Source organism: Tamandua tetradactyla, chromosome 1, assembly GCF_023851605.1.
Source record: "Tamandua tetradactyla isolate mTamTet1 chromosome 1, mTamTet1.pri, whole genome shotgun sequence".
Lineage (NCBI taxonomy): Eukaryota > Metazoa > Chordata > Mammalia > Pilosa > Myrmecophagidae > Tamandua > Tamandua tetradactyla.
Window position 1 is genome coordinate 195,917,093 of NC_135327.1, and position 12,756 is coordinate 195,929,848.

Below are 12,756 nucleotides of genomic sequence, written 5' to 3' on the forward strand. Positions count from 1 at the left end.
CCACTTTTGTTGTCCCTTAGGTCAGCTTTAGCTATCCAGTGACCAAAACCAGGCTGGGCCGGGCCAAGCACAGGAATGAGAAGCAGGGGAATCCCATACCCTGTGATTCAAAGCCCAGGCTGGTGGGGGGTGGCAGGACTGTGGGAGCAGAGAAGGGGATGAAGCAGAGAAGCAGGAGAGAGGAAGGGGGTGGTCTAGTTTGCTAGCTGCCAGAATGCAACACACCAGAAAAGGTTTGGCTTTTAATAAACAGGGATTTACTTCGTTAGTTCTTCAGAGGAGAGGCAGCTAACTTTCAACTGAGGTTCTTTCTTACATGGGAAAGCACAGGATGATCTCTGCTGGCCTTCTCTCCAGGCCTCTGGGTTCCAACAACTTTCCCCGGGGTTATTTCTTCTGCAACTCCAAAGGCCTGGGCTGGGCTACGAGTGCTGAGATGAGGTATGCTGAGCTGCTTGGGCTAAGCACCAGCCAATTAAATCAAACATCATTCATTGCAGTTGGCACGCCTCCTAGCTGACTGCAGATGTAATCAGCAACAGATGAGGTTCACATGCCATTAGCTCGTGTATACAGCAACAGAACTAGGCACCTTCACTAGGCCAAGTTGACAACTGAATCTAACTACCACAGGGGCTAAACCACAACTCACCTCAGACACATTCACTAGAGGGAAGCCCTGTGGGAAAGAGCGTCAAGTATCCCCAGGCCCAATCTTGCACTGAGATGGCCTCAGAAACTTGTTTCCCTGCCACTTTGACAGATGTGGCTAATGCATCCCTTGGCTTCTCTGGGCCATGTCCCCTAGCTGGGAAAAGGGAATGCCACCTCTACCCCTACATTCCCTACCTTAACAGAATAATCGAGCAAAAAAATAGTCTACAAGCCATGCAATGTGACATCACTGAGAGCTGACACTGAAATCCAGCTACCTGGGCCAGCTCTCCCAGAGGTCCCCCACTGCATCTGGCCCCAGCCTCCCTTCCCCAGCTGATCTTCTCCTGCTGCCTCATATGCTGCTCTCTCTAGCCCCGTGGGTCCTCCTGGCCCAGCTGCTGCCTGGCCTCCACCCCCTGCCCCTCAGGGCATGTGATGTGGTACCGAACACAAGGCAGGAACTTTGGAGACATCTGCCTAGAGTTCACACTAGCTCACGAGTCAGAACTGCCCAAAACCAGAGGGCAGGAGAGGCTAGCCTTAGGGACTCAGAACACCTTTAAGACCTCCTTTTTCAAGAGTAGATGAAATCCGTTCAGGCCCATACAACCCCTCTTTGTCCTATGGCTAGCTCCAACTCTGCAAAGAGAAGCCTCCAGTTGTCCCGCTCAGTTCCCAAACCACATTTTCTTAACATTCCTACTTGCTCAAACTCCTTTGGTCAGTCCTAGTTTCTTACAAGTTTTCACTCTCCAGCCTGGCATTCGAGGTTTTCTAAAATCTGGTTCCAACTTCTCTTTCCAGACTTTTTTTCCACTTGCCCTCCCATGTCAGTGTGACCCCCAAGCTGAATGGTCTATTGGGCTTTTGCCATTCCATTTGCCTTTCATTCCCTGTCCCTGGACTGCCACCAATCCTACATCATCACAGGATCCAGTACAGAAGCCAACAACTTCTACCCCAACCCCAGTGCATTTAGAATCAGACACCTCTCACTCACAGCCTCTTAATGGTAGCTTTCCTATTAGGTGGTGTTTCCTCCCTCCCCAACTAAACTGTAAGCTTCTAAGAGCCATGTCTTCTGTGTCTTCACATTTCCCATGCCAGCATAAAGTACAAGCTCATTTATCAGATTGAATAATTTGCTGATTTTTGGCTTATCCCACAATATGTAGCCAGTACCCATCATAAAAAGGAACGTATAAAGTGGGTTGGTAGAGGGCCCAGACTCCACAGCCTCATAGCCAAACTCTACACAGGAGCTCAAAAGGCTAAGCTGAAGTTCATCTTTCTGGCTTCAGCTGTAATATGTATCCATTTCTCTATGTGGCGGGCTGTTCTCAAACTCACTTATATTTTAAAATTCACAAAAAGGAGTATAGCAATTTCAAGAAAATGGCCTATTTGTATACAAAAGAATCATCAGCTCTAATTTTTTTTAGTCTAAATTTAGAATATCAGAGTTTTCTTAAAATGAGGTTGCTTGCAGTATATTGGACACATAACACTAGAGAGTGTGGATCTGGACAAAGATACTCAAAGTATCTCTGATGTACTCAAAGTAACTTTTGAGTATCATAGGTGTCTCCTTATCCCAGACCAGGGTAGCCCTTACCCAGTCTTGCCTCAGTTTCTTCTAACTGGAGCCATGTCTCCACATGGGGAGAAGCGCAACACTCCCCACAGATGGCTTGCTCAGTCATCAAAGTAATTATTATTATTATTATTATTATTATTATTATTATTATTATGTGCCTAGTCTACATCAAGTTCTGTGGTAGGTGCCATAACAGTTAGGCTTAAGTTTGTTCACATTTAACAGAAAAATTTTAAATAACAATGGTTTAAACAAGAGGTTTATAAAAGATGCCCTATAGGTAGGCAGTTCAGGGCCTACTATGGTTACATTACAATGTTAACCCAGGCACCAATCTTTATTTTTTTTATCTTCAGCAGTCACCTTATGGTCCAAGATGACAGCTAAAACTCCAACTGCCTTATCTACATTCAAGGCAAGAGGAAGGAAAAAGGGACGAAGCAGATTCATCGCTTCCCCTCTTTTAAGAGGTCTTCTGAAGTATTTGTAAAGTTCCCTTGGGGGGCTGGGGAGAAAGGAGGAAATATTCAACTTCCCCATTTGCGAGATGTGGGACAGCCAAATCAATAGGCTGAGCCCTCGATCTTGGGGTTTGCCCCTATGGAACTTATTCCTGCAAAGTATAGGCTAAGCCAACTTAAAATTAGGGCTAAGAGTCACCCCCAGAGAACCTCTTTTGTTGCTCAGATGTGGCCTTGCTCTCTAAGCCAACTCAGCAGGTGAACTTACCGCCCTCCCTCACTACATGGGATATGACTCCCAGGGGTGTAAACCTCCCTGGCAATGTGGGACAGAAATCCTGGGTTGAGCTGGAACCTAGTATCAAGGGATAGAGAAAGCCTTCTTGAACAAAAGGGGAAAGAGAAATGAGACAAAAAAAGTTTCAGTGGCTGAGAAATTTCAAACAGAGTTGAGAGATTATCCTGGAAGTTATTCGTATGCACTATGTAGATATCCCTTTTTAGTTTATGGTATATTGAAGTGACTGGATGGAAGTACCTGAAATTGTTGAGTTGTGTGCTAGTAGACTTGATTTGTCAAGACAATTCTATAAAGTATAATGTTTACAATGTGACTATGTGACTGTGAAAACCTTGTGTCTGATGCTCCTTTTATCCAGGGTATGGAGAGATGAGTAAAGAAACACGGACAAATAAATAAATAATATGGGGGATAAAGGATAAAATAAATTGGATAGATGGAAATACTAGTGGTCAATTAGAAGGAGGGGTAAGGGGTATGGTATGTATGAGTTTTTTCTTTTTATTTTTTTCCGGAGTAATGCAAATGTTCTAAATATGATCGTGGTGATGAATACACAACTACGTGATGACAGTATGAACCATTGATTGCATACTATGTATGGAATGTATGTATGTGAAGATTTGTCAATAAAAATATTTTTTAAAAAAAGAGGTCTTCCCATAAGTCTAAACATTTCAAACTGTAGTTAACTGTACAACTTAATCATATGGTCCCATTGAGCTACACGCATTGCCATCACAATAATGGGGTTCTATTATTAAGGAAGATGGGGAACATGAATATGGGGAACAAGTAGCAATCTGTTACAGGCAGAGAGGAGAATGAGACAGAGTCTCCACACCCAAGTAGTTTAACTAGACACCCCAAGTGAACTAATCAATAGTGCCTTTATTATCACTGTACTGAAAAAAAGAGCATTGTTGGGAAGCCGCCCAGATGTGGGCTGAGAAACAACTCCACAGGAAAGTGACCCAAAGAGAAGCCTAAGCTGCTGGGTGTGCTGTGAGGACATCCACCCCAGAAGAGAGGTCAAGGGCATCTGGGCTCGGTGAACCCACCCCCCTCTTCCCCAACCCTCTCTGTTGTGAGGCAGGGTTAAGCCTGGATACTCTCCTCTCAAAGAAAGCTGATTCCCTACCAAGCAGAAGTTGAAAACACTTTTAGGAATTAAAGGTAAAGAGAACAAGTGAGAAATATAATAGCAGTACTTTCAGTTGCACACACTGGAGTCTTCTGGAAAGATTCTGTATAAAAATAACTTAAAGGGTGGTAGATCTGGAGGACAGCAGGAAGAACATTTCAAGCAAGGGGGAAAAATACACCTAGCCAGCGTCTCTTTAGTTTATCTTCTGAATACAGCCACAGAACTGGAAGGAAAGCCTCTCGGCAGGGCAACCCAGATAAGCTACTCTTTAGAGCCCTAGTCCATTTTCCATTTTCTTTCATACAAGTCTTGAATGGCCATGGACTCCTCACGGGTTGCTCTAATCTAGGTGCCCAACACGCTCAACAAATCCAAACAACATAGAGGAGTGGGAACTGCCAAAAACTAGACAACAGAAATCTCTGGAAGGGCAGAGGCTGATTGATTGTTGTTTGGGAGAAAGCCTGCTTTTCTGCTCGCTTGTGAGAGAGCTCACTTATCAGCTGCTGATAAATCAGCCCCGGTCAGGTAGATTCAGTAGTGCATAGAAATGTATTTTAACAAGGAAAGTCAGGAGTGGGGTGATGCTGGGAGAATGGTCTCATCAGCATTTCCCCTGCAGGTCTGGAGGGACGCTAATCATGCCAAATGAATCCCACAGAGCACCTGAGATGCTGTGGGCAACTTCATTTAAATGATTCCAACAGACCAGGCCCTTCTCTGCGTCTAGACCTTTGTTTAGGTGATTTCCTCTGCCTAGAACACTTTCCTGCGCCCCTCTGATCCTTCTCCCCAGTCCATAGCCTGTTTCCTTCTATTCACCCTTTAGAGTTTGTTCTTGCTCAGAGAAGCTTTATCTCTCCTCAATTTAGATCCTTCAAATCTAAATCAAACCCTTCTAACAAAATCTCATTTACCCTTTACTTTTTTTTTTTAGCATATTTTATCACCATTTTGATGATTTTTTGCAAGTTTGTTTAATGTCACTGTACCTCTGGCACTGAGGTCCATTTTGCAAGATAGGTGCCACAGAGAGAGATATTATATGACAGATAATGTTCAGGGAGTAAGTTAATAGAGAGTATTAATGGAGACAGCAGGAAGCAAGAATTGGGAGAGTCAGTGAACAGTCAACAGTTTGAGGTCAAGAACCAGGGAAAGAAAACACATTGCTGAAATTCAAGACAGGGCTGAGGGGATCAAAACCACGCAGGGGCCAGAACAGTAATAAACATGGAGTGCTGGCTTGAAGGAAACCTCGAAGTGGAAGCAACCTCCCAATCAGAAAGTCTCTTCTGTTCCTTCAGATGGGCCCTGGCACTGGGCCCGCCCACACCTTCCCCTTGCTTTTATCCAGAAACAAGGCCACAGCTAGGCAAAGTTCCAGATTGCATGCAAAGCTGGGCCATAACATATTCCTGACAGTCAAGCATTTCCAGAAAAAGCAGTATGTGTACCTTCACCTTTCCCTATCATTTACCCAGCCACCAGGCACATGCTGAAAAAGCTGACAGGGAGCAGTTGAATTAAATAGCATTAGTGAGTAATAGGAGGGAAAGCAGCCCGTTTGCTCATCTGCTGACCTTCATACTGTTGCTTTCTGCAGCCTGGTGGTGGGGCAGCGAAGGACCTAAAGGACAAGCCCATGAGGAAGGCACAGCCCTTTAACTCTGTCCTCTGGCATCCCAGCTATGTGGCGGGACTGGCTGCAGAGGCATCCCTGAGCAGATGGCGTCTCCTTAAAGGGAAGGGAATCAGTCTCATCGTGGCCAAGAAACACATCCCCAGATGAAAGTGAACCATAGAGAAGCCTGAGCCTCTGAGTCCAGCGAAGAAAGTCAAGGGCATCTGGGCATGCTGACCCCACCCCCTCCTCCAGACCCTCCTGCTGTGAGGCAGGGCTAAATGCTTGCCTGGAGACTCTGCTCTCAAAGAAAGCATATTCCCTACCAAGCAGAAGTTGGAAACACTTTGAGGAATTTAAAGGTAAAGAAAACAAATGAGGAATATGATAGTGCCATCTCCCCATTTGTGATTATCAGGCACTTTTCTTTCCTTTGCTCTATGCTAGCAGACATTATAAGGGTTCCCACTGTGTGGTTGTGAAAAACTTGTGTCTGATGCTCCTTTTATCTAGGGTATGGACAGACGAGTAAAAAATATGGATAAAAAATAAACAAATAATAGGGGGGGACAAGGGGTAAAATAAATTGGGTAGATGGAAACACTGGTGATCAGTGAGAGGAAGGGGTAAGGGGTAGGGGATGTTTGAGTTTTTTTCTTTTTTCTTTTTTTCTGGAGTGATGCAAATGTTCAAAAAAATGATCAGGATCATGGTGATGAATGCACAACTATGTGATGATATTGTGAGCCATTGACTGTACACCATGTATGGAATGTTTGTATGTTAAATCTTATCGATTAAAATATTTTTAAAAAGGTTTCCCAATATATCTACTCAATCAATTGCTCATCAACAGAAATACTTCAGGGGAAGCATGCAACCAGTTCTCTATGGGGAGAATTTCCAGGAAATTCTTGGTGGAGCACACTCTTACTGAAATGATTTCCAAAGCCTCCACTTTCATATGTACTAAATATGGAGAAAAACAACCCACACTACACCGCTTGGTGACTGAAGCTCAGAATTCAGTAGTCAAGGTATTCTCTGGTTGCTTCACGCTTCTCTCCACAGATCAACTGGACATTCCTGGAAAGGAAGAACTATAAAATATTTGGATTATAGATATGAAAGCTATAGGGAGGCTGAACATATATGCCCAGCTGAGCCCTAGTAGTTTTATCATTAATTTGTTTCATTTATGAAATCACTACTATTAGTGTTATCTCTTTCAGCTCAAAGTGGGGCCCAGGAAGCATTTTAAAAAATATTTTATTGAGATATTGTCATACATCATACAGTCCATCCAAAGTATACAATCAATGACTCACAATATCATCACATAACTGTGTATTCATCACCATGATCATTCTTTGAACATTTGCATCACTTCAGAAAAAGAAATAAAAAGAAAAAACCCATACAACCCATACCCCTTACCCCTCCTTCTCAATGACTACTAGTATTGCAATCTACCTAGATTTTTTTTTACCACTTATCCCACCTTCTCTATTATAAAAATTTTATTTTTTGTCCTTATTTTCTTATTCATCTTCCCATAACCTACATAAAGGGAGTGTCAGACACAAGGTTTTCACAATCACATTGTTAAAGTTACATAGTTATACAATTGTCTTCTGTCAAGGCTGCTAGAATGCAGTTCAATAGTTTCAGGTACTTTCCTGCAGCCACTTCAAATCACCATAAGCTAAAAAAGGATATCTATATAATGCATAAGAATAACCTGCAGGATAACCTCTTGGTTCTGTTTGAAATCTTTTAGCCACTGAAACTTTTAGTCTCATTTCTCTCTTTCCCCTTTTGGTCAAGAGGCTTTCTCAATCCCTTGATACCAGGTCCTGGTTTATCCCCAGGAGTCATGTCTCATGTGCCAGGGAAATTTACACCCTTAGGAGTCATGTCCCACGTAGTGGGGAGGGCAGTGAGTCCACCTGTAGAGTTGGCTTAGAGAGTGAGACCACATCTGAGTAACAAAAGAGATTCCCTGGGGGTCACTCTAGGTATAATTATAAGTATGCTTACCAGCATAGCATTTTAATAATTTGATTCATTAAAACTTTCCTTTTGAATCTGACTTGAACCCTCAACTTCTTCCCTCTTAAGTGGTGCTTTCAGCCCTTGGCATCCTGAGTCTGGACATCCCTATACCCCACCATCACAGCAGCGGGGATTTACTGGCTCACAGTTTCAGAGGCGAGATGTCCAAAACTAAGTCATCAACAAGACTAGGCTTTCTTCCTGAAGTCTACTGTGTCCCAACGCTGGCTTGCCGTAATCCTTGGGGTTCCATGGCTTGCACCTTCTGCCTCCTGTCGTATGGTGACTCCTCTCTCCCTGTGTCTGCTCTTCTGGTTTCCACTGACTCTGGCTTCTTCCTCTGGCCTTCTCTGACACACTACATCTGAATTTCTTCTGCTTATAAAGAATTCCAGCAGTATGCAATTGATTCAGATGGGTCACATCTTGACTAATACATAGTCAAAGGGTCCTATTTCACAAATGGGTTCACACTCACCGGAATGAGCATTAAGATTAAGAATATGTTAGGGTATGTAATTCAATCTACCACAGGTTCTGAGGTTGGAGCCTTACCCAAGGCCACAGGATAGTGGGGGCAGAGCTGGAACTCAGGCCCCATTGCTCAGATCCGCAGCCCATCCCTGCCTCCTCCTTCAACCATTGCCATTGCGCCCCATTCTTTCAGGTGAATTTGTATTCACACAGAAGACTCCTAGAGATGCAGCATCCTAATTTCTAAGGATGGATCTTTATGGTGGGATTTCAGATGCTGTAATCAGTCAGTCATGGAGGTATTTGGGATTAGGGGATAAAGTTCATTACTGGTGCTCACAATTTAAGAAAACTAAATCTCTTGGCTATCAATGAAATGATACCTGCCTCCTGTGAAACATGTATCATCTGACCTTGGCACCCTGCTCTCCCCACCTCTTGCCTACAGAGCACTTTGCTCTGCTTACTACTAGCCACTCTGGCTTTTGGTGCCCCTAGAAAACACTGGTTCCATTCTGCATTGATTCAGCCTTTCCACTGATCTGGAAAGACTTGACCTCAGATGGCCATGCGGTCTACTCTCTCAACCAACTCAGGTTTAGGAAGAAAAGTTCTCCCTGCCCAGCCTGGTCCATCCCCTTGTCCTGCTTTTCCTCCATAGCATGTACCACTACCTGCTATCACAAACCCAAAACTCATTCAACCATCTATCCTCTCTAGACCATGGGCAGACTTGTCTTTTGTTCACCGCTGTATCCCCAGCACTGGAAGAGGAGCTGGCACACAGTAAACATTCAGAATACTGGTTGGATTGGCAGAAATTGATCACTGTTGAACCTGTAGGATGGGTACTCTTGTACCATTCTAACTTTATATATGTTTAAGAATTTCCATTATAAAAAAGTTCCATAGATTTGAGTGGACGAATGAATATTGGGATATTTCTAGGCAAACCCGATAGGGACACCAGCACTCAGGTTGGCATATGTGCAGTCAGAGGCAGAATGACCTGGATCATGAGGGGACAAGGGAAGAGCAAAGGAGGAAAGGACAGACCTGCTTTTCAGCCTTGCCCACTGCTTGTGTTTTGAAGCATGCAGTGCTTCTCCCCAGTGTCATATGCTGCAGAAAGCTTGTGTAATAACAGGTCAACTGGGCTCTGATGAGTGGTCTTTGGGTGACCTAAACATACCTGAGCAATTGGAAAACCCTGAAGTTTTGTTCAAGAAGTTGTTGTATAATCATACCAAGGATGGCTAACAGCTCATTTGAAAAGCTAGGAGTCATCAGAGGTAGTGGCTTCTGGTCTTTTACTTGGATTCCAGTGACCCAAAGGTTAAACGCCACTTTCTGGCATACGACTTTGATTCTTGTCTCTAGTACTGGCCTTCAGAAAGGATCTCTTACCCATCTTTCCTGACAGAAGCTTAAGTAACTTAGCGACATTCCCTCCTTGGAAGAGATCAGGTGGATATCAGAAAATGTTAAGGCTCAAAGACTTTCTAAAAATTATGTAATCAATCTCCCAAGGCATGTAAGGCAGTTTGCTGACGATCTTGATGGCATGAGGAATTATAAACTGTGGTGCCTAAAAAGGGAAAACTCCAAATAGTTTTTATTTAATTACTCCACTATTAACGCAAGGGCAGAAAAGTTGCTGCAGGCAATTGGCCATTATCTGATTAGGATAATCCTTTCCTAATCTTCCTTTTACATTTTTTATTATTATTGCCACATACTTTTTGTGAACATATCTGGATCTTTGTTTGGCAAAGAGATTGAGAAAAGGGGTTGAAATCAAAAGCATCACTTGTCTATCACATGGAACATCAAAATTTGATGCAGAAGTCTTACTTCTATCAGAGAAATGGGACATCCCTCTTAGCTTTGAAGTGGGAACTGCGCAGGTATTAAACTTTGAAGCAGAAAAGGAGGTGCTTCTTGTGAATCAGAACTTTAAAGGGTGATTTAATCACAGGCTTAAAGGGATTATAAATTCTAGTATTATGAGAGTCACTTACTTCCGCATGGAAATCATCTACAGTCAAACACCAATGGATTTAGTAATTGTTAATCTGCCATGCCTTGCTTCTCTCGTTTGGTTGTTCTGGATAGTCAAGAGCTATCCGCCCAGCTGTGTTTGTGTGTGTGGGGCGGTATGTGTGGGGGGTGGGCTTGCACGAATATACATATCCGTGTGTATCAAAGATGTCTCTTGCCCTGAGGAGTTATAGGCAAATCAACAGGATGAAGCAGGGTTTATCTTTAAGAAGATGCTCCACCTAGAACTGAGCAGAGAAGATAGGTGGTGGTTCCTGGAAAAGAATTACCAGCCACAGATGAAGCCAAAAAGCAGAAGAGGTTCATGGAAATACAGCATGCTGCTTACCAGAGTTAAGTTTTATTTGAGGAGTAAAGGTGCATACATGAAAGACATACATTTTTACAAGCCCTCATGGAAGCTTTTCTTTGAGGGAAGAACAGGCCTCATCTCAAATTCTTTTAGCTAAAGGAGTAACTGCATGAAATAGAGGGAGCTGCTAACAGGGAACTTAAAAAACAAACAAACAAAAAACCCTGAAGCAATACTTACCAGAGAACTAGGAATAACCTTGGAGGGGAGTGTTTTCAGTCCATCCCATAATCAGCAGTTCTTTATTGAGAGCCTGCCACCCTCCATTACTGCAAGAACTAAGGTGAAACACTCCTTCTAAAACAAGGTCCCTGTCCTAGTGAGGCCAGATCCCAGAGTGGGTAATACGTGAGGGTTTGATATAGAGAATGATGGTTGAACTGGGCCTTGAAAAATGGATAAAGCTTGGACAGGCAGAGAGGTGGGAGGGAACACCTAGTGGACAGTCTTTGACTATTTACTTCTCATTAGGAGCATCGCCGCCCAGCCCAGGGCTCCATCACGGATGTCTGAAGCGCTAAACCTTCTCACGCAGTCTTGCTCTCCCCTTTTCTTGCGGAATATCTGCCAAGAGGAAAGGCAAGGCAGGACGTACCACAAACCTCAATACTCAGGCTCCAGCAGCCTCAACAGCCGACCCAGCCTGAGCAGGGGCTGCAGAGTCTCTGTCATCCTCCTAAATCCCAAGGGAGGGCTCTGGAGGTGAGCCCTGGTTTTCCCACCCCTGTGATCAGTACTGGCATTTGCATATGAGCACTTAAAAAACTTCATTGAGATGCAGATGTTATTTTTGAACTTGGGAGCGGCAGGAGACAGGATGATAGCCAATTTATTTTTCTTGTGGTATTTTTTTTTAACTTTTTTATTGTATAATCAACGTATATACAAAGCAAAGAAAGAAAAAAGCAATCATTCTCAAAGCACTGTCCAACAAGTAGTTACAGGACAGATCCCAGAGTTTGTCATGGGCTACCATACCATCCGCTCAGATTTTTCCTTCTAGCTGCTCCAGAATATAGGAGCCTAGAAGGAATAAATATTCTTTTTTATCATCACAGTCGAATTATTTTTGTGTGTGAAAAATAACATATATGCAAAAAAGAAATAAAGTTCAAAGCACATCACAACGAGTTGCAGAACAGATTTCAGAGTTTGATATATGGGTTACGATTCCACAATTTTAGGTTTTTACTTCTAGCTGCTCTAAGATACTGGAAAATAAAAGAAATATCAATGTAATGATTCAGCAATCATGCTCGTTTGTTAAACCCTACCTTCTCTATATAACTCCACTATCACCTTTGATCTTTCTCCCACTCTTTGGGGGTATTTGGGCTATGGCCGTTCTAACTTTTTCACGATGGAAGGGGCTGTAGATAATATGGGGTAGGAAGATAGAACTAATGCAAATATTATTTTTGATCTTGGTTGCAGCAGGAGACAAGATGATAGCCAAATTTTAAATACAGGGAACAAAAACACTCTGGGGCAAATAACAGGCTTTTAATTATGACTCACCCATCCCCATTAGCAAAACCAGATTTTTAGTTAAATAACACATTTGGATTTAATCCTATATCAAATGAATTTATTACTTTCATAATTTGAAAAAAGGAATTTTTTTTTTTTTTTAACCACTGCTATGAATCTCAAATTCACAAACTCTCAAAGCCTGGATATTGCTTCTGGTCTCAAGTGCCCCAGCTCTAAGGCCTGGGCGATGCACTGTCTTCCTATGTAAATTCACCTTTACACTTGATTCGAGACTATTCTCTGGTTTTTTTGGGGGGGGGGGGTTTCCTCCTTTCTAGGACTGAACACTCCCTGAAGACTAGAACTGTGGTCTTCTCTTGTACTTCGCAGAGCACTCGGCATACTACTAAGCTCTCTAGAGGCCATCAACAAACACTTGTTGGACTGAATACAGCAAGAGATTTACCTTTTTTTTTTCTCTTCTTCCATTCCAGTTTTCATTTTCTGCCCTGATATTTTTCATTGCTCTACTACAGAAAATGTCCATTTTTGAC

General features: G+C 43.0%; 1 protein-coding gene across 11 annotated transcripts in view; it reads right to left on the bottom strand.

Moving 5' to 3' along the window:
* Window positions 1-12,756, bottom strand: part of PRKAG2 (protein kinase AMP-activated non-catalytic subunit gamma 2) — a 614,065-nt gene that overhangs the window by 246,576 nt on the left and 354,733 nt on the right. The gene's annotated exons all lie outside the window — the stretch shown is intronic.